Below are 24356 nucleotides of genomic sequence, written 5' to 3' on the forward strand. Positions count from 1 at the left end.
TGCCTTAGTTTAGACATTTTCATGTTATTGGAGCGATAAATTTGTAAACTAATAAATCTCCTTTGTAAAAGCCAACTCATTTCTGGTATATGACACTTTGGCAGCTTTAGCAAACCAAAACACTGCTATTTTGCTTAGAAGGCAAAGCCCATTCCTTGCTAATCATTTCATCCCCAGCATCTAATCCATTGTGCTGTCTTATATAAAAGTTTTGTTGTTGTCTCAGCAGAAACTGTTCCTCAGGAGGAAATAGATAGAAGAAACTATGATTTCTTATCTGTAAAACTATAGTCTATTTCTACTGACATTCTTTCCTCCTGTGATCATTAATTGTATGTGTCAACTTGGCTAGATCGTGGTGTCTGGTTGTTTGGTCAAACATTGGCCTAGTTGTTACTATAGAGGTATTTTGGAGATACAATCAGCATTTACAAGCAGTTTGACTTTAAGGAAAGGAGGTTATACTCAGCAATGTGGATGGGCCCCATCTAATCAGTTGGAAGTCTTGAAAGGAAGAGCTGAGGGTTTTAAGAATCAGAAGGAATTTTACCTCCAGGCTACACTTTCTACTTATCCCCGATGTCCTCTACAGATTTGGACTGCAGACTTCAACATTTTGGAATATCGTCTGCTATGCCGTATGAAATTTAGACTTGCCAACCCCCATAATTCCTTATATACATGAAAAATTCCATATATACTTTATACATTGTATGGGGGAGTCACATTCATTATTTTTCCATGTGAGTATCCCATTATTGCAGCATCATTTGTTAATTTTTGTTTGTTTGTTTGTTTGTTTTGCTTGTTAGTTGGTTGTTTTTGGTGGGACACGGGGAAGTTCATGGACTGGGAATCGAACCCAGGTCTCCCGCATTGCAGGTGAGAATTCTACCACTGAACTACCCTTGCACCCCCAAATTCCTTATATATGTATTGTATCTCTTTCTCTATATACGCACACCCCTCCCCCACATACATGCATATACACATGTATGTGTGTATATGTGAGTGTGTGTATATAAATACAAAAATCATTGGTTTTGTTTCTCTGGAGAACCGTCACTAATACCTCCCCTATGCTCATCCAGTTCAGCGGGAAACACTGGGCTAAGTGTATTTTTAAAAATGAGTGTTAAGAAACAGTTGGGGTGGGTAGTTCAGTGGTAGAATTCTTGTCTGCTGTGCAGGAGACCCGGGTTCGATTCCCGGTCCATGCACTTCCCGAAAACAAACAAAAAGCAAAACAAACAAAAATTCACAAATGTTGCTGCAATAATGGGAAACTCACATGGAAAAATAATGAAATGTGACCCCGCCATACAGCATGAAAAAAAGCAGTTGGGAGCTTTCAGTTGAACACATGAATTTCTTTCTTTCTCACAAAACTCTCAGGAAAGGGAGTTAAGAAAAATTTTAAAGACATGAATTGACAAGGACAAGGGGGAAGGCAGAGGAGAAAACACCTGGCGTACAATGTAAACACATTCTCTATGATTAAGAAAAAAGCATTTGGGGGAGTAGGCAGAGCTGTTAAAAGTGAATAAGGAGCAGCCACGGAAGAGAACACAGCGAGAATGGTCAACTGCTTAGTGGCAGGACCGCTCCCACGTGCGGGACTGCATGCACCAACAAGCAGGGTTGGGGGGTTGCGGGATTGCATGCTCCAACAAGCTCGGAAGACAGGATTGAGACAATGGGCTGATTCCCAAATCCTCACCCAAAGCCTGAGCAAGCAGGTGACTACTGCTTTCCCCACGCTGTCAGAATCCAGAAGGTTTATTTTTATTAAAATTGAACCAGAGAGACCCCGGTAGAGGACCGCAGGCACCAAAGAGACCAGGGCAGAGGCATTGTACTAAAAGCCTCCCCCACGCTGCTTGTAACCGGGGGTCCAAAGCACACTGGCAGCCTGGCTTAAAGCCCTCCCACCTCTTTCAGGGACTGAGATCTTGGGATCCTCTCTAGAGGAATTAAACACACTCACACACACACACACACACACACACACACACACACACAGATCTTAGACTGGCACTGGGGGCTTCTCCAACAAAAGAGCCTTTTCCTTTCCTGATCATTCTCGGATAGAGCCCACCGGTTGGCAAGCCTCATCCGTGCTCACGGGAAAGGGGTAGACACGATATTTTGCTTCTTTCTTTCAAAGGAGGTCTTCTCTTGGAAGGGAGGCATGTTCTGAGTTTCATTGTGTCTATATTGACTCAACAGGGTAAAGAGAAATACTTACAAGCCGAGCTCTATTTTATAGCACTGGGCAGAAATCCATAAAAGAGCAATTAATTTACCATGAGAATTAATTACCTGTTATGATGTAATACTCTTATCTAACATTGTGAAAAATGAGTAAATTACACAGCTAAACTGGCAAAGAAATCAGGGAAAGCACAAGCATACCTACAATTGCTCATTGTGGAAAAGCTCTTAGCATCAGTACATCAATTTCTTTTATCCTTTTTTTTTTTTTTTTAAAGGAAAGACAGAGAGAAGGAAGGAAGGAAGGAAGAAAGGGAAACATCTTTAAACATTTTCTTGTTTTATTGTATTTTGTTTTTTTGTTTTTGTTACATGGGCTGGGGCCGGGAATCGAACCGAGGTCCTCCGGCATAGCAGGCAAGCACTTTGCCCGCTGAGCCACCGCGGCCCGCCCCAATTTCTTTTATCCTTTTATGTATTCACACCATATACCTTGTAGCAACAGAGTATTAATAATCTGGTATTTGATTTTTTAAAATTACCCTAATAACTACTTTTCTTTAAAATTCAAGCATGTATTGGTTACGCACTTTAGGCTGGGTGCTATGCATACTAGATGTTTTCATGCACATCAGGTTATCTTAATATAGAGAGAAAAATAAGTTCATGACATTTAAAATGTTTTACAAAGTAAAAAATTAAAAAAAAAGAACGCCTCTGTGAGCTTTTAGAAAGGATAGAGTAAAAATGATCATGGTGATGAATACACACGTATGTGATGATATTGTTAGCCACGGATTGTATATTTTGGATGGACTGTATAGTGCATGAAGATATCTCAATAAAAATATTAAAAGAAAAGAAAGAAAGGATGAATGAGGTGAGAATAGCACTGTAAAGAAACAGAGGGAGTGAACAAATTGGGGAAAATAGATTAATACATGTGCTGTCATTAATATTTTCTAACTGATAAAAATCTTGGAATTAGTTAAAGACAAACCTTCTCTAGATACTACACAGGTTAATAAATGGTTGCTTTTATTATGATCATTATCAAGCAAAATAAAATTTAAAAAATTATCTCCTAATAATGAGGTAGTAGTTAGAGATCCTGTATTTTATTCATGGGTAGACCCATAACTTCTCGATAGAAAAAAAATCATTCTCCTTTCTTTTACAATGCAAGACAAACTTCCCTAAAGCACCACTTACAACGTATTGTTTCCTAAGTTTTGCATTTGCAGATATTACGATCCTATCCATAGATTTTGCAAAATTTTGGATTGAAATGAATATCCTAAACCAAAGACACCTGATATTATAACCAAATGTATTTATTATGATTTATTATCAGATAATTAATTTATTATGAGATTTATCCTGATCCTGGAGTAGTTTCATGTTTCTTTTGTCTAGGATTCTTGTAAGGATGTGTCACTACTATTGACCCATCTGTCAAGACTCCAGTTGTGAAAAAGTGCTTGCAGAAGGATATATTCCTACTAGTGTTATGATCATTTACTTTAGATATATACGGACTGAAGACATTTCCACCTTTTAAATTGAACATGGCAATCAAACCCTGTTCTAAAAAGATTTATTTTCTTATAGCTTTAGCCATAGCAGTGGTCTAATCTTGTTAAATATAACCTTATCCTATGAAAGCCTGACAAAATACAACAAATCTCTACACTAGAACCAAAGCTTGGAATAAAGGAAAGAGTAAAATCATCTTTCAATCACTTCACTCCATAAATCCAGTGGAAAAAAACAATCATAGGTTGTTGTTGTATTCACTTTTTTCTGTAATAAACAATTTAAGATTTTTCTGGTTAGATACCTCGACTGATACTTCCTAAGTAAAGCTGAGATGGTGAGGAAAGTTCACTGAATTTCATCAAGAAGGATAAGCTAAGAAAAGGTGTGAACTTGTCTTATTTGTTTATAAGATAGATACAGTAGTTTCCTACATGAATGATAAATATATTCAAGGTCAGTATTTTCTGTTCCTTTGTCCAGCTTCTGCGTTCCCTATCCTTTTTAAAAATGAAAAGGCAATAATCCTTGGATTTTAGTACTATTAATTCTCTCAGTTAACACATTGTTTAACATTAGGTAAAATTAGGAAAATATTTTTTAAATCTTAATTTTAAGAAGAAAAATACATAAATCTCTATACTTAAAAAAGAGAGAAAATGACATATATAGATGTATCTGTGGGTTATCTTTCTCATCCTTTTAAAGTTATCTAATGTTTCAACTGCTAAATCACTGATCAAAATTTATCCCTTATTCACTGTGGCTGATTTCTTTTGAATATGGAACAGTGTCAAGTCAGTTCTGAGTCAATCATCATCTGGGGAATCTATTGAGAGGTAATATTATTCATTTAACCCAAATCATAGCAGAAAAAAAATTGTAAAAAAGGGCCCACATAAAAACAGTAACAGACACAAATGAAATAGAATGAGAAAAGTGTCAGCATATATTTTTTAATTGTCCCTAGGTAAAGTTTTAAAAAATCTCATGGTTCTAGTCTTTCAATCCCTATGTACCAGACAATTACTGCTCTACAGTATGGTTTAAGATCTTCCTTCCCAATAAAGGGAATAATTTGTAATAATGGCAGAGGAAAATTACTAGGTGCTCCTTTAAGGAGAGTTGCTTTACACCCTCACACACCAAGCAACATGCACCTCGGGGCGTTCTATAAAAGCAGATTTGCCAGCCTTGGTGAGTGCAGCTGTGCAAGGCTACAGAATGCCTGACATCCAAAGACCCTTCAAAGAGAAAGAGACTCATCCCTGTAAGTCCAACACGTGGCTGGAAAAGTGAGGAAAACATTCATCTGTAACCATAGTGCACTTGTATCAGAACATCACTAAATATCCTACCAAGATACAGTTGTTCACTCCATATTATTTCATAAGCTTCATCATGAAAATAAGAAAATAAACCCAGGTGTATCTAGTGACTTGCCAAAGACCATGCAGCCTCTCAGTGGGGACCTCTTCAATCCCTTGGTACTCTTTGCTTACTGCCTCCTTGTTTCTTTCTTAAGATGAGGCTGAACCATGAGAAATGGTGGGTGCTTGATCATTTTGACCAACAAAAAGGTGATTTCATATGCTTCCAATTAGTACATATTGGTCAAATAGAAAGAATATACTTGGTATCAATGTAGGCTTTGGATGCCCAAAGACATAGGTTAAAAATTAACCACTTGTGACTCATTTAATAAGGGAGAACATGATCCAGCAACAACTTTTTTTATAGGAACGCTGCCTCTTATCCTTAATACATTAATGTGTGGCACTAAAAATGAGTAAATAAGACCAAAAAAACACTGCTAACACACAGTCAACACATGAAATTTCATGGTTTTGCTATATACTAATCTTCAGAATGCCTTTAGAAGAGAAATCAAAGCATTTATTTTTTTGATGCAGTTTTATTAAGATATATTCATACACCATATAAACCACCAAAATATACAATTACTCGTTCACAGTATCATTGCATAGTTGTGCATACATCCCCATGTGCATACATCCCCATGATCTATTTTAGAACATTTTCATGATTCCAGAAAAGAAATAAAAATGGACAAGAAAACCAAATCCTGCCATACCCCTGATTCCCCCATTACCCTCCCCTATTACTGATCCATAATATTGGTGGTACATTTGTTACTCTTGACAAAAGCACTTTAAAATATTACTGTTAACCTTAGTCCATAGATTACAGTAGATACTGTTTTTCCCATCTACCCCTCTATTGTAACCCCCTTGTAATAGCGTACATTTGTTCTAGCTCATGAAAGAACTTTTTAATATTTGTACAATTAATCACAGACCTCGTCCACCACAAGATTCACTGTGTTATATATTCCCACCAAAAAAATATTTGCTTTTTACTAGAGAAAGTTAGTGTAGAGAAAGAAGAAAAGTAACTTTCCCAAGGAAAGATGCTACACTCAAAATTTACACAGCATCCCACCACTTTTCACCGCCTCTGTGGTTACCACTAGTCCAAGCCAATAGTGAAAAACTATTGGAATACATCCTGCCAGGTCTCCCTGCTTCAGCTCTGTACACCTCTGTCAATTCTCTTCCCAACATCTAGAGTAATCCTTTGGAAGTATATGTCAGATGTGTCACAGCTCTGCTTATAGCCTTTCAATGTCTTCCTATCAATCCCGAGGTAAACGTCTAAATCCTCACAGTGACCGGTAAATGGGGAGGCTGAATAGTTTACTGTCCAAACTAGAACACTTTGGAAAGTTAAATGGAGGGCTATTAATAATTATCCTGGGAAAACAGGCTACACTGGACCTGTCTTGGACAAACTGGAATATATGGTCACCTGTAAGGCTATATATACTTTTCAAAACCCACTGCCTCATACCTCTTCTCCCACCACTCTCCTCTTGCTCCATTTGCTCCAGCCACACTGATCTCTTTGGTTTTCCTTGAACACACCAAAATGCACATTTTTCTCAGGGCATTGGTAATTGCTGTTCCCTCTGTTGGAAATACTTTTCTCCGGAAGACCTCAGTAGTTTGCTCCCTTATATCCTTGAGATCTCTTTTCAAATACTGCCTTCCCAGAGATGCCGTCCCTGACTACCATGTATGAAATAACAACCATCCTCCCCACCCATACACCCCCTATTCCCTTTACACTGACTTAAGTTTCTCCTTAGCTCTTGTCACCAAATATAATTAAGCATTACATTTTTTTTTTTACTGCTTGTCCACCTCCACTTCCATCTAGAACGTAAGGAGATGAGGGACTTGGTGTGTTTTATTTACTGCTGTATCCCAGTGCCTAGTGAATATTAGGTACTCAATAAAATATCTGTTGAGTGAATAAGAAGAAAACTTGTGAACCTAGGTTAGAAGTTTAGAACTTTTCCAGTGTTTGTTATTGTAACTTTATAGATTAAATTATTTTGTGTCTACTGAATTTATTAAGTGTTTCCATCAGATTCCCTTCACGCTTCCTCCCTCTCAGACATTACTAAGAATACTTGGTAAGGTATGCCTTTCATGAAGTTTTCATAATTTGTTAAGTGTGACATTTTGGTGAGCGTACTTGGAATTATGTACCCCAGAAAAATATGTTCTTAATCTTAGTCCTTAATCTTACTATTGGTGTGAACCCATTGTAAATAGGACCATTTTTGTGAGGATACTTCAATTAAGGTGTAGCCTAACACAATCAGGGTGGGATTTAAATCCTAGTACTGGAGGTTTTATAGAAGAGGTCACAGAGAGGGAATGCACAGGGAGCAGACAAAAGCTGGAAGTCAACAGAACTCAAGAGAGAAAGAAGATACCTGCGATGTGCATTGCCATGTGATGGAAAAGCCAAAGAAACTCAAAGATTATCAGCAAACCAGAGGATAGTGACCTGGGGAGGAAGTAAGACTTCTAGCTTCTGAAACCATAAGCCAACAAATTCCTGTTTGTATTTGTTTTAGCAGGTAGATACTAAATTAACTTTTGTTACCTGAAAGTGTGGTGCTGCTCATACAAATATCTAAAATGTGGAAATGGCTTTGAAGTTGGGTAATGGGTAGAGCCTAGAACAATTGCGAGGACTCTAAAATGAGGGAGACATATGACACTAAAAAAGGAAAGATAGAGGATAGAGACTGAGATGGTATGATTTAGGAATGTCTAGAGTGGATAATGATGACGATTAAATGTACAAATATAAAAACATTTTGTATGAGGGAGAATAAATGAATGTCAACATCGCAAAGTGTTGAAAAGGGGATGGTGTATAGGAAAAAAATACAATAAATGAAAGCTAGGGTCTGTCTGTAGTCAACAGTAGCATTGTAATATGCTTTTGCTGAATGTAATAAAGGCATTATGCCAAAACTAAATGTCAACAAGGGGGGAAATATGGATTCTTTGCAGAAGAAAAGGAAATGTCTTCATATAGATTATGGTGGCAAAGGCATGGCTATTTACTTACGTTGGAATGTGTGATGTATGAATAAAGCTGCTTAAAAATGAACCGGGGGGGGGGGGGACAATGGTGGCTCAGTGGCAGAGTTCTCACCTGCCATGCCAGAGACCTGGGTTCAATTCCCAGTGCCTGCCCATGTGGAAAAAAAAAAAAAAGAACAGAGAAACATGTGCTAGAGAAAATATGGAGAAAGACATGTACCTACTCACTTTGGTAGGGAAGCTGAGAGGTACAGCCCCTCTGGAGAACAGCATGGTGGTTCCACAGGAGGCTAGGGATAGGGTTGCCATACGATCTTGCAACCCCATTGCTAGGTATATACTTGGGGAAACTGAGAGTGGAAACAAGAATGGACATTTGTACACTGGTGTTTCTAGTGGCAGCGTGCCCCATTCACAAAGAATAGAGGTGGCTTAAGGGTACAACAACTGAGGAATGGAAGGGGGAACTGTGGTGTATACACAGAAGGCACTACTGAGCAGCTGCAAGAAGGAATGAAGTTGGTGAGGTATGCAAGTAGGTGAATGAACCTTGAGGACAGTATGTTGAATGAAATGGCAGAAACAGACCAGTATTATTATGCCTCATCATATGGACCAACTATAATATACAAACTCAGAGAATTGAAGTTGAGAGTATAGGTTATCAGGTTGTACAGGGTCCTAGATTATAAACTCTTATAGTAGTCACACATATTCAGGAGTTGTAACTGTTATTTCTAAATTCTGAGATATTGAGCTATTTGCGTATACCTGGTCATTCCCTGATACTTTGGGTGTTTATGTCACCCCTGCAACTCAGAGTTAGAGCTCTGAAGCTATGAAAGTCAACATTCCCCCATATAGCAACTGTCAAAATAGTTGAAAATGGATATTAAAAATACTTCTGGTGAGGCCTTAGAGGAGATGATGAATGTGTCATTGAAAATTGGAAGAAAGGCCATTCTTGTTATAAAGTGGCAGAGAATTTGATAAGATTAAGTTCTGCTGTTGGACGGAAGGCAAAACTTGAAAGCAATGAACTTAGATACCTAGATATTAACTGAGGAGATTTCCAAGCTAAGTGTGGAAGGTGCAGTCTAGTTTCTTCTTACAGCTTAGAGTAAAATACGAGAAAAAAGGGATATGCTGTGAATTAAACTCTTAAGCACAGAGTAACCATAAATTGATGATTTTGAAAGGTCTCAGCCTATCCAGGTAGCATGCTTCAAACTAGAGCCATAAGCAGCTCTATCAGACACCTCCCTGAGCTTTCAGGGAGTGAGTCCCTAGAAGACAGAACACTGTGTGAAAGTTTAACTGAACAATCCTTTGCTAAAGAGGGTGTAGCTGATCATGGATCCATTCAGTCATTTTAGAGGAAGTCAGGATCAGAAATGCAATTATCCAAGAAGGATTTGTAAAAGTTCTATCGTCTGTTGGGTAGGACCTGCTTGAATTTCATGTAAAGCTGACAAGGTTTTCATAAAATTTGTATGAGCAGAACCACTGCCAGCCTGGATTGAAAGGGATAGAAAAAGGAATAATTGAAGGAAGAATGACTTCAAAGGAAGAATCATGGAGGCCAAGGTGTGGACCAAAGAGATCTTGGGCCCAGAGGATGGAGCCACTCATATTTATCAGATTTGGAGGTCTGCCCCTGAGCTTCAAGGAGGAAAGTCATTTGCTCTGGCAGTTGGAGTGAGAAGGCCTGGCGCCCCACTGTTCAAAGAGAATGTTGCCACCATGATGCTCAGAGATGGTGGTGCTAGTGCCCTTTGTGCCTTGGTATTTATAGAGAGCCTGAACACATCTTAATCCTTAGAAAGAGTGGAGTCTGTGCCCCAGGTATTTGCCAGAGAGCCTGATTACTTCTGATGGGTGGAGAGGGTGGGGCCTACACCCCAGCATTGTGGGAAAGCATGGCCTCTGCACAAGCACTAGGAAGGGGTGGTGCTGCCATTCCATCTGGCCTAGAAGAAAAAACATTGACCTACAGATGACTCTCAGTCTTGAAATCAAATGGAATTTGCACTGATGGGTTTCTAACTTGTTTAGGACTTGCGGACCCTGTTTTTCCTTCCAATTTTTCCCTTCTGGGATAGGAATGTTTATTGTATGCCTAATCCTTCATTGTATATAAGAAACAGATAACTTGTTTTCTTAAGGTTCTCAGGTCCATTGGACAGAGGAATTTTACTCTTGGATCACACACTGATTTTGATGAGACTTTGAATTTAGCATTGTTCTAAAATGACCTAAAGATTTTGGATGTTGTGATGGGATGAATGTATTTTGCATGTGGGAAGAACATGTCTTTTGGGGGTCCAGAGGCCAGACTATGGTGGCTTGGAGTTATGTACCCCAGAAAAACATATTATTAATGTTAATCCATTCCTGTGAGTGTGAACCGATTGTAAATAAGACCGGGTGGTATGGTTACTTCATATTGGAGCCATCCAGCTGAATTAGGGTGGGGCTTGGTCCCAGTACTGGAATTTTATAAAGAAGGCCATAAAGAAAGAAGGCACAGGGAACAGCCAGTGCTGGATGTCAACAGAACCCAGAAGAGAAAGGAGATGATGCCGCCATATACCTTACATGTGACACAAAAGCCAAGGGATCCCAAAGATTGGCAGCTAGTCAGAGAATACCAACCCCAGGGGGAAGACTTCTAGCCTCTGAAACAATGCACCAGTAAATTCCCATTATTAAGACAACCCATTATATGGTGTTTGTTTTAGCAGCTAAGAACTAAAAAAGTGAGGATAGCTTATACTGGCTTTAAAAACAGAGATTTGAATTTATAAAATCTCAAAAGAAAATAAATAACTCGAGACATAAAGACTAAGTTATATAAAATTTTGGTTATCTCACTGGGCTAAGGCCACTGTCACAGGTATCTCACAATAAATTATCAATTTGACTCATGTACTCAGTCAGTAATAAATACACTTCCCCAGCAAACTTACAACTGCTGTTTTATTTTTTACATCTCATTTGTATCCTTCTGGTATTTATTATTTAATTTTAAAAATTATAATAAACTTTAACTCAAAAAAATACCTCTACATAATGGAGATTTCTTTAAAAAAAGTAATATTACATAGTTTTCAAGTTATAGATTTTTTAATGTTATATAAAATAAACAAGAATAATTATTTAATTGTAAGAAAATATGTTTTTAAAACCTATAAGAGAATTTTTGAAGTAGACAGTGTTATCTCATGAGGCTAGACTACACAGTGTTAACCAAATTAAAGAAAGTGAGATCATCCGATCAAACATCACTCACAAAGAAGGAAACAAGGCCCAGAGAGAAAAAAATTTCTCAGCCAAATAAATAAAATAAATTTTCACTAAGTATATTCACATTTGTCTGGAATAGCTTTGTAAATATAAGATATAATCCCACTTATTTGTGATCCTGACTCATACTGCTCTTTTGATTGAAAAGAACCAGTATATCCAAGGGATTATTGATGGGGTTTTTTCCTTAGCAAAAGAAGCTGTTAGGAACCAAAAGTAAAAGTAATGTTTCATTCTTCTTACACGATGGTGCCCAGAACTTCATTATTTTAATTTGCTTTTGGTTATCAAGTAAAATATCCAGGAATTATGAAGTTCGTTATGCCTTCCTGATTTTGCTTTCCTGTTAGTGATTGAAGTTAATTTGTTTATCTTTATTTCATCAAATTCCCTTAGGTATTTATGGGGCCAAGTACTTTAACTCAGATATGAATAAATCCACTCATATACTTAAATGACTTTCTAAAAAAAGGTTCTTATCCCTGTGTCTGAGTTTGGCACTTGTATAAGTGAAAGTGTGTTTGTAAGTGCCTTGAGAAATGCTGGGCGATTCTATAATATTCATAAATACCGCTTTAGTATTAGATTTGGCAGATTTCTGTATCTTGGTGCCCTGAAATTTCCATCTCATTGCCATGAAAAGAATCAAAATATGGTCTTCCCCCCAAAAAGAGGCAACCCCTAATCTGGCAGATCCCCAAACATTAAGGCATTTCCAAATGCCTTTAAGTTTTAAAAATGTCATTATATTAATTTGACCATCTTTAAAATAATTGCTAGAATATCTTAAATCCTCTAAAATTTCTCAATATCCTCATTTATAATTCTACCATTACCTGAAATGCTGAAAATACTTCCTCTTGATCTTAAGATACTTACTCTGAAAATATGATCTACAACCTGTTACAGTAAACCATCATTTATTCTGCAAATTTGGCTTGAGTTAAAGTTGTTTGAAATTATTTTTTTCTTACTATGCAATAAGTTTTTTCTCTAAAATATTATTGCTTTTGGCTGTTTCAAAACTTTTAATTACCTTAAAATTACAATTGTTTTTAAATGGATATACTTTAATGTGCTATATTATTTGACAGAAATTTTTTCAGCATCATCCAAACGTTTTTTTCCCACTTTACCCATTTTTAAATGTAAAATTCAGTGACATTAGTTACATTCACAATGTTGTGCAACCATCAACACTCTCTATTTTCAAAACTTTTTTATCGCCCCCAAACAAAAACTCTTGTATTCATTAAACAATATCTCCCCAGCCTCCCCTCTCCACTGCCCCAGGTAACCTCTAATCTACTTTCTATCTCTATGAATTTGTCTATTCTAGATATTTCATATAAGTGGAATCACACAATAGTTACCCTTTTATGTCTGGCTTTTCACTCAACATGATGTTTTCAAGATTCATTCATGTTTGTGGCATGTATTAGAATGTCATTCCCTTTTATGGCTGAATTATGTTCCATTGTGTGGCTGTACCGCATTTCATTTATCCATTCATCTGTTGATGGATATTTGGGTTGTTTCTACCTTTTGACTATTATGAACAAAGCTGCAATAAATTTTGGTATACAAATAATCTGTCTGAGTTTTCCATTCTTTTGAGAATATAGCTAGGAGTAGTGCTAAATCATATGGTAATTCTATGTTGAGACAAATTATTTTTAGGCCACAAAGTTCAATTCTTTCCCATTAAAATTTTTCAATTAGTTAATTATACTTGATCCAATTTACAGGCAAAAATATTTAATTTGGAAATGAAAAATTCTATATTGGACATGCAACTTTTAAAAACATACTTGTAAAACATGGGTTTCAAAATTGCATGTAAAATTTCAAAAATGGCGTGTTTTAAATGAGTCATTATGAAACAAAATAAAGAAAACGTTTTGAAGGAAACATTTTGAATAAGTTAGCATTCACAAATGGACTATAACCTTAATGTTAGACAGTTGGTTAAAATTTTACTCATAAATACTCCTTTCGGGCTATTTTCTTCCAAATATTTTTTTTTCTGAAAATGCAATGTGACAGTATTACTGATTGCTGTAGGGTTCAAGAATTTTCACTCAGTGAAAGCCTTTTAAAAACTATACAAATTTGATCCCCAAGTAGGTAAAATAAAAATATTTCTGTAGCAATAGATGAAATAAAAAAATTTCTCAGAAAATAGGAAAATTATAGTATGATCCATTTTAGGTTTCATTATGTTTCTTGAAACTGCAAATTTTGTCATTTCCATTAAACTTCCATCCAATTCATTAAAAATGTAGTGGGATCTCAAAGGAGATATAATTCTATGCCTCTTTTCCAAACTACAGAAGCAACCTTACTCCTAATCTCTGTTCCATCTCTCAAAGACCCACAGTTGTTTCTTGAGTTGCAGCGATCATACCTGTGAAGTAAATCAGCATTATTCATCATGTCAAAAGTGGCAAAAACATTAAATAACTTGCCTAAAGTCAGAAATAAGTCAGAGACACAGCTCAGGTTAGGTCCAGGCACGCTGCCTCCCACTCTCCTCTAACTCCTCTAATTCAGGATTTGTAATTTTTGCTCTGTTATTCGACGAGAAATAGTACAATGTTGATTCTGCCTTTAATCCAGAAACAAATATATGAGGAAATCAGTTTAACTGGAAGGAACACTGAAAAAAAGAGATTCAACTTCAAATCCAAATATTGATATTTTCCTTTTCCCTCCATTTTGCGTGTGCTTTCATGTAGTATTCAAGGAGTTATCTATATCAAGCTGTATCTGTGATTATTTTGTTAACCAGATAATCACTTCAATGATTAACTCTGGTAATGGCCATTTAGAGATAAAGTAAATCCAAAGTTCAGCTGAAGCTTTGCTTTATAGATACAAAGAGTAATAAAAAGATTATGAATTAAAAAATAATTTCAACTAAAATATGGGTAGAAACCAAATTTTTCCTAGCTATAAAAATTTGTGACAGGTTAATAATTGCCAGAGATAAAATGGCCAATTTATTTTATCTTTAGGAAAAGCAAGAAGTATCCCGAGACGTAAAATTGTGAAATGTATCTATAAACATCAATTGTAACCTGAACAAGTTTTTCCTTTTGTTTTAAACTTTAGGGGAATTTTCTAATAGGTTGTATGTCTGCTCTAGCAATCAGTTGGATATTGATCAGGTGGATATACCGTTTGGATATCAATAAGTTGAAAATCAGGTTCATCATTTCTTTTCTGATGTAACTCAAGCTGTTTGCAATTTGTCCTGTGGTTTCTATTTACTCTGGTAAAATATCAAGGTTATGTTTTCTTTCTCTTCTTTGATGTTTTCTGGAATCAAACATGTCTGGCATTTTGTCTTTCCCTTGAACATTTTTCTGTCATTCGTTCAGAAATTTTGAAGTTTATTAAGGAAAAGGTAACCCTGATGATTTACTGGAGAGAAAAAAGGCAGGCTGACATGATGTACATATGCAAGTGAGATGGAAATTATGGCATTCTCAGGGTAGAGAATTCCCACTGCAGACGATTAAAAAGCAAAAGTATGGAATTGTTTTCTGATTTGATCATCATATGGCAAAGTAGTATTTTGAATTATAAACTTTCTTCCTTGTACCCCTTTTCTCTTCTCCCCATTCAAGCAATGAATGTGCTCTGTGTTCCCTTTCTCAAAGTAGCCACAATGATAGCAGCTATCACAAGTGGCAAACTTTATTATGCCCGAGACACGAGACATGGTGCATACATTAACTCATTCCACCATAACAGCTCAGTGAGTGGGTACCGTTACTATCTCCATTTCACAAAGAAGGAAACTGAGGCACAGAGATTTAAGCAACTAGCTCAAGGTCGCATGGCTGGAGAGAGGTGGAGCCAGGATTCAAAGGCAGTTCAGCTCTGAACTGGTTTGTCGCCATCATACTACGCTGTCTCTCGAGGACCTGGTTGAAATCATTACCTCAGGAGAGATCTGGAAAAAGCTAAGCAGACACTAAGGATAGAATCTAGGGCTAATGTCTTGTGGAACCATGCCAGAAACAGAACTTTCTAGAAGGAATGATCTTCCTCTAATCCATGGCTGCTTTGCTAGAACACAATGGAAGGTCAGATTTGTGATCTTGCACGGCCATACCAAAAGTATGAAGTGAGAATGAGACTTGAGATCATGGGCCAAAAGAAATCTGGGAAAACGAGTGATGCAAGAGGAGCAGGTTATATCCAGTGTTCAAGGAGATAGACAGAAGCAGGGGCTGGGATGCAGACTTCGAGGTACAGCTTTATGAAGCTGTGAATTCCTGGAGGCTTACATCTCAGATCAACTTGTCTAGAAGTTGGATTTTACTCACTTATCCTAAAAGTGATAAGTTTCTGTGGAACTGATGCACAGCAAATAGTTTCTCAAGAGATGTACAAAGCAGAAAGCAGGCATTAATTTTGAGAAAGACAATTACCCATAAGATAACCCGTTTAGGTTGTTTGCACAGCACACTTCCTCCTGCTGGGCAAAACCACTCCAGAGGCTAAAGGAAGTAAAAGAGGTTTTGATGAATAAAGAAAATTAATAAAAGGCATTGGATAGTCTTTGAAGCTATTGTTTGTTTTTTTCAAAGTAATGCAGTTAGATATTCTTATTTCCTCTGACCCAAGAATGTTTCCACTGAATCACAGGTACAGTTTCACAGGATCAGGCCACCAGGCCCCTAGATAGGATTAGATGAGCACTGACAGATTCTTTCCTTCTCCCTTTTGAAGCCCTTTATTCAGAGAACCCTTTCAATTAATACCTCAGGGCTAGCACAATTGTCATCCAAACTCTCTGGCCCCTGTATCACATCTGCTATATTGGACATCTGCCCGCCACTTGTTACCTGACCCAGTCCCACTGGGAAGGTTAGTTCCAGGTCTCTCCATCTCCATTCTACTCAAGGCTGTACCAGGGAATGTGTCTGCACAAGCCGCATTGTGAAGTAGGACTCAGATACCTGATCTTATAATCTTTACAATTATTCTACCAGCATACCTTTCTGCAGGCTCAGTTTTCTACCCTTAACCCAGGGAGATGTACCTTTATGGGACTCAAAACCCTGTACTCTGACTACAATGATAACGTTTCACACTTTAAATAGTGCCTTTTATCAGAATATGTAGAATGGAGCACACTGTAAGAACGAAAGGAAGAGGTCATTAAGAATAATCCATTCCATGTATTTATGTGGATAGATGGTTGAACAACATAAATACATGGAACGTTGGGTAGGACATTAGATTTTATTGGTTTGTCCAGAGTGATGCCCCATGAATTCCAGAGTGATTTTGATCAGTGAGTGGAAAAGTATTTGCAAAATCCCCTTCAGGAAATGGTGAGAGCAGGGGAAAATTCAACCTCCCCCAGTTGAATTATTGATATTCTCACAAACAGTGCAGACAACCAAAGCTATAGGCTGAGCCCCCAGTCTTGGGGTTTGTTGACATGAAACTTAACCCCACAAAGAATAGGTCAAGCCTACTTAAAATTAGGCTTAAGAGTCACCCCCAAGAGAACCTCTTTTGTTGTTCAGATGTGGCCTCTGTCTCCAGCCAATACAACAAGCAAACTCACCACTCTCTCCCTGTCTACGTGGGACATGACTCCCAGGAGTGTGGACCTTCCTGGCAATGTGGGACAGAAATCCTAGAATGAGCTGAGACTCAGCATCAAGGGATTGAGAAAAACTCTAGAATGAGCTGAGATCCAGCATCAAGGGATTGAGAAAACTTTCTCAACCAAAAGGGGGAAGAGTGAAATGAGACAAAGTGTCAATGGCTGTGAGATTCCAAACAGAGTCGAGTGGTTATCCTGGAGGTTATTCTTATGCATTAAGTAGATATCACCTTGTTATTCAAGATGTAATGGAGAGGCTGAAGGGAACTGCCTGAAAATGTAGAGCTTTGTTCCAGTAGCCATGTTTCTTGATGATGATTGTATAATGATACAGCTTTCACAATGTGACTGTGTGATTGTGAAAACCTTGTGTCTGATGCTCCTTTTATCTACCTTGTCAACAGATGAGTAGAACATATGGAATAAAAATAAATAATAGGTGGAACAAATGTTAAAATAAATTCAGTTTGAAATGCTAGTGATCAATGAAAGGGAGGGGTAAGGGGTATGGTATGTAAAATTTTTTTTTTCTGTTTTTGTTTTATTTTTCTGTTGTCTTTTTATTTCTTTTTCTGAATTGATGCAAATATTCTAAGAAAGGATCATGATGATGAATATGCAACTATGTGATGATATTGTGAATTACTGATTATATATGTAGAACGGAATAAGTATATATTAAGGATGTTTGCATTTCTTTCTTGTAATTTTTTTTGTTTTAATTAATAAAAAATTATAACAACAAAAAAAAAGAATAATCCATTCCAGGCAACCAACAGAGTCTCCTCAGGAGGAGGTAAAAGAACTCCTTCCTAAAATATTGGTTTGGATAGCACCTTAGTTAGAACTCTGAAAGAATATAAAACCTATTTTTATCTAGCGTGAAGTCTGAGAAATCATTATAGAAAATAAATTGTAAAATGAGTAAAACTCAGCAATTTTTCCTAGTGAGTCTCCTTAACTATTACTATTGTCTATGTAACTAGTGGAAAGATTACTCTAATAGATGTTAAATAAATCGTCCCTGAGTTAGCCCATGGTGTGTCAACATGAAGGGTACAGTCCAGTGAGTGAAGCATTATATTGGAGACCGAAAGCTCTGTGTTACTTTCCAGGCTCTGTCTTGGTGGCAGTGTGCCCTCGAGGAAGTCATTTCACCTTTCTGAAATTCAATTTTCTCATAGGTAAGGGAGCCATTAGACCAAATAGTCCTTAGGATCCACTCCCACTCTTAAATTCCACATTCTTCTTTCTTTACATAATTGTTCTTATTTACAACAAACCTCTCTAGTAAATGACATGAAATAGAATTAAAGTTTTATGTCAAAGTTCAGAGAGTTTATGGATAAGCAGTCAACATTGATAAACAGATGTAATGGGTGAGTTGTTGTCTGGGCTGGAACTCTGTGGGATGAGAACTTGGACGCAGAGTCCTATAGAGAGGGGGTAGGTTTCACAGTTCCTCTGGCTGCTCCACACAGCTGATGACAAAGCTGCCATAGTTAGCAAGCTGGAAAAGTTGCATTGTTGTCTGGAAGAATGAGTTGCTTTGCTCCGCTTCTGGCTAACTTCCCGAGTTCTGAGACCTTGGCGCTCCCTTGAAATGCTGCTGCTGCTGCCACTACTAAGACCTTGAGATATGGGGGGAGGCTTTGGTCACAGGGAAAGGCTGCATTCTCCTTCTCTAATTGAATGTAGACTTGGACACGTGTCCTTCTATAAACCTCAAGGCTTTTAAGTGGACAGTGATGGCTGTGAAATTTTTCTGAAAGCTTGAGGATAACTGAAAGAAAATATGAGACAAAGAAAGAAAACATAAATGGGAGATTAGCAATGACTATTTCCATCTTGAGGAGTCACCTATTGGCCTTCTCTCTCCTTGGCCATAGATCCAATCTAGGTAGGGCCACATTGAAGGAGCTACTAACCTCCCACGAACAGAAGGGTCCTTATTTATGGCCTACCCTTAACTCCTCTTTCACCTTACAAAAAGAAAACAAAACAAAAACAATGCAACTTCCTATCTCCCCAGTCAATATAGTAATCAACATTAGGATTACATCTATGCCTACAATAAAGACAGTCCTTTATAGCAATATGCAGAGGGGGTTTATTCTTTATTTCCCCAAAGTTTCCATTTCAGAATATAATCTTGGCTTTACTTTAAGGCAATAAAAGCTCATTAAAGTGACCCCAGCCAAGAAAAACAAGTTTTCTCCCAGCTAGCCCCTAGCTAAGCAGAGAATTGTTACCAAAAGCTTCTGATTACATATGATGAATTGACCACACATGTTTATATACCCCTTCCCTAGGTTTCTTTAAAATGATTGCAAAGAAATAAAAAACCATAAACCAGAATGTCAAAGAAAACAGTAATGACACAAGAGGAGATGAGAAATTAAAATTTTTTGGAGGAGAATGTGGAGGAACCACAAAATCAAGTGTGACACTCAAGGCTGAAAATAGGGGGGTTGATGAAATACCATATAAAGTACAATTAGGCCACACATCCTCTTCTCCACTCTGTGCAATTCGTCCTCTCTCTCTTAAACCCCCCCACACACTCCTTATGCCTCTTTTATTCATAAGAGAAGTTGATATGGAAATATTTTCATTTCGGAATAGCAAGAATATTGGAAGGCAAGAAATGTAAACAGATAAATTACAGGAAAATCTGCATAATAAAGAGTGGAACCCGTCACCTATTCCAAACCAGATTGCCCGCAGACAGGCTGAGGCTTCCTGGCAGGACTGAGGATTCTTGTTGGGAGAAACAGAGTGACTCCATCAGAAAAAATGTTCGAATACTAACATATGATGGCCTGTCCACAAATACGCCAGCTCACCACTTAATCACACACCAGTCCACAAACTCCGCCCCCTGCACACAAAGCTAGCTTTCAGTTAGCTTTTTTGGTGCCTCACTTAAACATAACCAGAAAGCACCAGACATTTTAGGAATGTCTCCAACATGAAAAAGAGATAACATCAAAGGAAAGTAAAAAGTTGCCCAGAGGAGTCACAATATTGATTGTCTATTATATGCCAGAGAGTGTTCTAGAAGCTGAGGAAATTTTGATGAACAAAATAGGCAAAAGTCCCTATGCTGTGTTTAATTGCCTTCTATTTACCCAGCTGGTGAGGGAGAAATCCTCTGCCCTAGAATTCTGAGGATGGCTGAACATCCAACATTCAACACTGAACAGATGAGCTAGAGGGCAATTTATAGTCTCATACACTCAGCCTGGGTGACAAGGACAACATGCCCTACAGGGCCATATGGGGATTGTCTTCAGGAACAGAGTGAACAAGCAGGAGCCCTGGGAGGTAAGCTTTCTAGTTTCAAGAGGGTGAGGTGCCTCCTTTCCTGTGGAAGGAGGGGATTGGCTTATTTGAGCAATTCCCCATGGGCTGGCAGGGAACTGAAGCTCAGTACTCAAGGATAAGCAGAAACTTGACCTGGTCTTTTGAGAAAGGATAGATGTTTGGCTAAGGGCTCTTATCCTTGGGAGCTGAGTGGGGAGTGAAACTTGCACTTGGGCCATTTGAGACGCCCCCCCGCCCCGGTCCTCCCCCAGACATTGAAACAGGACAAAATGTTGAATTTTAATTTTAGGTCTTATATCACACCCTCGTGGAGCTTGCATTCCAGTGGAGCTAGGGAAGCCACATTAAACAAAATAAATAAATAAATAATACTGGATGTTGGAAGGTGATATCTGCCACATACTGTGGAGAGACAAATAAGGCAGGATAGAAGACTAGGGAATAGGTGGGAAAGGGGGATGCAAATTCAAATACAGTGATCAGGGAAGGCCTTGTTGAGATGGAATTTGAACAAACATTTGAAGGTGATAAAGTAATCATGGGCATATATCTGAGGACAGAAGGAGGTGAGGACACAGTCTAGGCAGAGTGACCAGCAAGTGCAAAGGCTCAGGCAGATGCGTGCCTGAATGTCCAGAATAGCCAGGAAGCAAGAAATTCATTTGTACAAAGAGATAACGGGTTTTCAGATCACACAAGGCCTCGTCATCTAATGTAAAGAATTAAACTTTTACTCTAAAGAAGAAAGGAAAGTACTGGGGGAATTTAGAAATGAGGAGCACTATGACGTGATCTACATTTATAGGAAAAGGCTTATGCTTTGGGGACACACAAGTGGAACCCGAGAGAAGAGTTAGGAGGCTATTGGAATACTTGAGGTAAGAAATGATGGCGGCACAGAACCTGGTAGTAATAATAGAACTGAGAAGGAATGCTCAGAATCTAGACACAATTTGAAAGTAGGAGAATGGTTTCCTGACACGTTGAAGGTGAGTTGGAAGTCAAAGAAAGGAGTCAAAGATGACTTTGGAGTTTTGGCATGAGTGAGTAGGAAGATGACTGTGCCATACAGCTAAGGTGGGGAAGAATGAAGGGATATATTTTGGGCAAGGAGGAGAAATCAAGAACCCTGTTTTGTAGAGTTGAGAGGTTATCCTGGAGGTTACTCTTATGCATTATATAGATACCCCTTTGTAGTTTATGGTGCATTGGAGTGGCTCGAGGGAAGTACCTGAAACTGTTGTGCTGTGTTCCAGTAGCCTTGAAGATGATTCTATAATGATATAGCTCTTACAATGTGACTGTGTGGTTGTGAAAACCTTGTGTCTGATGCTCCTTTTATCCAGGGTATGGACAGATGAATAAAAAATATGGATTAAAAATAGATAAGTAATAGGAGCATGGAATAGATTGAAATACTAGTCAATGAGAGGGAAGGGTAAGGGATATGGTATGTCTGATGTTTTTTTTTTCCTTTTTATTTCTTTTTCTGGAGTGATGGAAATGTTCTAAAAATGATCGCAGTGATGAATACACAATAATGCGATGTTTGGACTCTCACGACGAAATTTTGAGTAGTGATAGTGGAATGTTGCAAAAAGTTTTCAGAGGGAGTGAGATCACATACAAGGACTGAGAATCAGAATAGCCTCAACCTTCTACACAGGAGGAATACCAACAAAGATTTTGTGGGAAATTATAGTTTCCAAATGAAGACTCTATACACAGCCAAGCTATCAATCAAGTGTGAGAACAGAATAAAGATATGCAAGAACTAGACATAATCTACCTTCACATAGCCTTTCTTAGAAAATTTATGGCAATCTGATGTAGAAAAATAAAAGAGGAGATAAAGGAAGAGGAAGATGAGCCACTCAAGGAAGACTGAAGAGCTTCATGATGTTTCAACTTGAGTAGGCGAAAATAACATTTCCCAGAATTCCCTTTCTTTTACCTTTCTGAATAAGACTGGCCCCAAGAGATTCTCTTGGACGATTTGGAGGACAGAAAGAAAGCTGCAGCAACATATGTTGTGGTTTATCTGCTGTTTTGTCTCATTGGCATGAGGTAGCAGCCAGGTACACAGCTGTTCCACCTGTGCCTGAATCTTCCTTCTCTGACTCCTGGGCCAGGTATGAGTGTTTAGCTACATGTTTCAATTTGCTAATGCTGCTAGACTGAAAAATATAAGAAATGGATGGGCTTTTACAAAGACGATTTGTTAGATTGCAAATTTACAGCTCTAAGACCATGAAAATGTCCAAATTAAGGGATCAACAAGGGGATACTTTCACTGAAAAAAGGCCGATCACATCTGGGGTTTCTCTGTGAGGTGGGAAGGCATGTGGCTGGTATCTGCTGGTCCTTCGCTCCTGGGTTGCATTGCCTTCAGCTTCTGATTCCAGTGGCTCTCTCTCTTTGAGCTTCTGTATCAGCAGCTTTCTGTGTCATTTCTTCAAGCGTCTATGCTTTGTCCAAAATGTCTCTTTCTTACAGGACTCTAGTAAATGGATTAAGATTCAGTTTGAAAGGGCGGGGCAACATCTCCATGGAAGCCACCTAATCAAAAGGTCCAACCCACAATTGGTCTGCCCACACAAGACTGGATTAAAAGAACATGGCTATTATGGGTTATACAACAATTTCAAACCAGCATATTCCACGATGAAGGCCCAGTTTCTACAGGAAACCCCCATCACCAAAGCTAGAGGCAACAGGAGCTGACACAGCCTCAATAGCTTCACAGGCTCCAGCCAGCTCCTGCTTCCCTTACATCCTTTTTTCTCTTCTCAATTTCCTGCCCTGCATACTTGAAACTCCAGCATCAGATGTGAAGACAGCCTTACAGAGACTGTAAGCTCCCACAATCGCATAATGTCAATTTCCTTATATACCTCTGATTGAACTCTTGACCATTACACAGAGAAAACCAAAGAGGAAAGTGGGAATGCCAGACACCATCATTTCCTGGAGCCTTCCCTCCCAGAGCCTCGGTTCTTTTGCTCTACTCTGGGATGATTGCCCTCTACACCTATTACATACAGTGAGCTACAAGTAATATTGATAGACATTTGACAAATTTAATGGTACAAGCCAGTGGGTATGTAGAAAATCAGTTCAATTGGGGAAAAAATAATAATAAGTCTGAAGTAAAAAAGGTATATGTCATGGTCAGGTTCACGTGTCAACCTGGCACAGGTGGTGGTACCTGTTTGTCCGGTTGAGCAAGTGCTGGCCTGTCTTTTACGATAAGGACAATTAATAGAATTAAATCATGACCATGTCAGCTACAACCACAGCTGATTCCATTTGTAATCAGCCAAGGGGAGTGTCTTCTTTAATGAGTGATACTTAATCTAATCACTGGAAACTGAGGCTTCAGAAGAGACAGGCTCTCTTCCTGTTTCAGCCAGCGAGCCTCTCCTGTGGAGTTCATCCAGACCCTCCATTGGAATCGTGGGCTTCACAGCCTGCCCTACAGATTTTGGACTCTACGTTCCCACGGTTATGTGAGACACTTTTATAAATTTTATACTTACGAATATTTCCTGTTGATTCTGTTTCTCTAGAGAACCCTAACTAATATTAGGAAGGAAAAGTCATAGTTCATCACTAAATACTAGTAGTTAATTTGTACATATTAATAATAATCTAAACAGTTTTGTAAAACCATAAAATTGTGAATTAACTGTATTGGGAAGATAGAGAGAGTACGAGGAATACTGGTGAATTAAGTACTTATCCACCACAACAGAGAGTAATAAAGAATAGACATATTTAGAAATACGGAAGTATATACTAGAAGAAATAACTGAAAATGGTTGCCTCTCAGAGAACAGACTGGAGTTGGGAAGATGTGCAGCTGGGCATGGTATGAATGGGGCAAGGGGGTGATTTTTTTTTCATAAAAATCT

General features: G+C 38.1%; 1 protein-coding gene and 1 non-coding gene across 2 annotated transcripts in view; one reads left to right on the forward strand and one right to left on the reverse strand.

The window, feature by feature from the left end:
* FGL1 (fibrinogen like 1) overlaps positions 1–14066 on the reverse strand; it is a 41563-nt gene extending 27497 nt beyond the window's left edge. Inside the window, exon 1 of the mRNA XM_077144651.1 lies at positions 13952–14066. The gene's annotated coding sequence lies outside the window, so the exon portion shown is untranslated. The remainder of the gene's footprint in view (positions 1–13951) is intronic.
* Positions 1150–1220, forward strand: TRNAS-GCU (transfer RNA serine (anticodon GCU)). Its single transcript has one exon. It is a non-coding gene; the product is annotated as a tRNA-Ser (tRNA).
* Positions 14067–24356: the final 10290 nt, after the last annotated feature.

This window comes from Tamandua tetradactyla, chromosome 26 (genome assembly GCF_023851605.1).
Source record: "Tamandua tetradactyla isolate mTamTet1 chromosome 26, mTamTet1.pri, whole genome shotgun sequence".
Taxonomy (NCBI): Eukaryota; Metazoa; Chordata; class Mammalia; order Pilosa; family Myrmecophagidae; genus Tamandua; species Tamandua tetradactyla.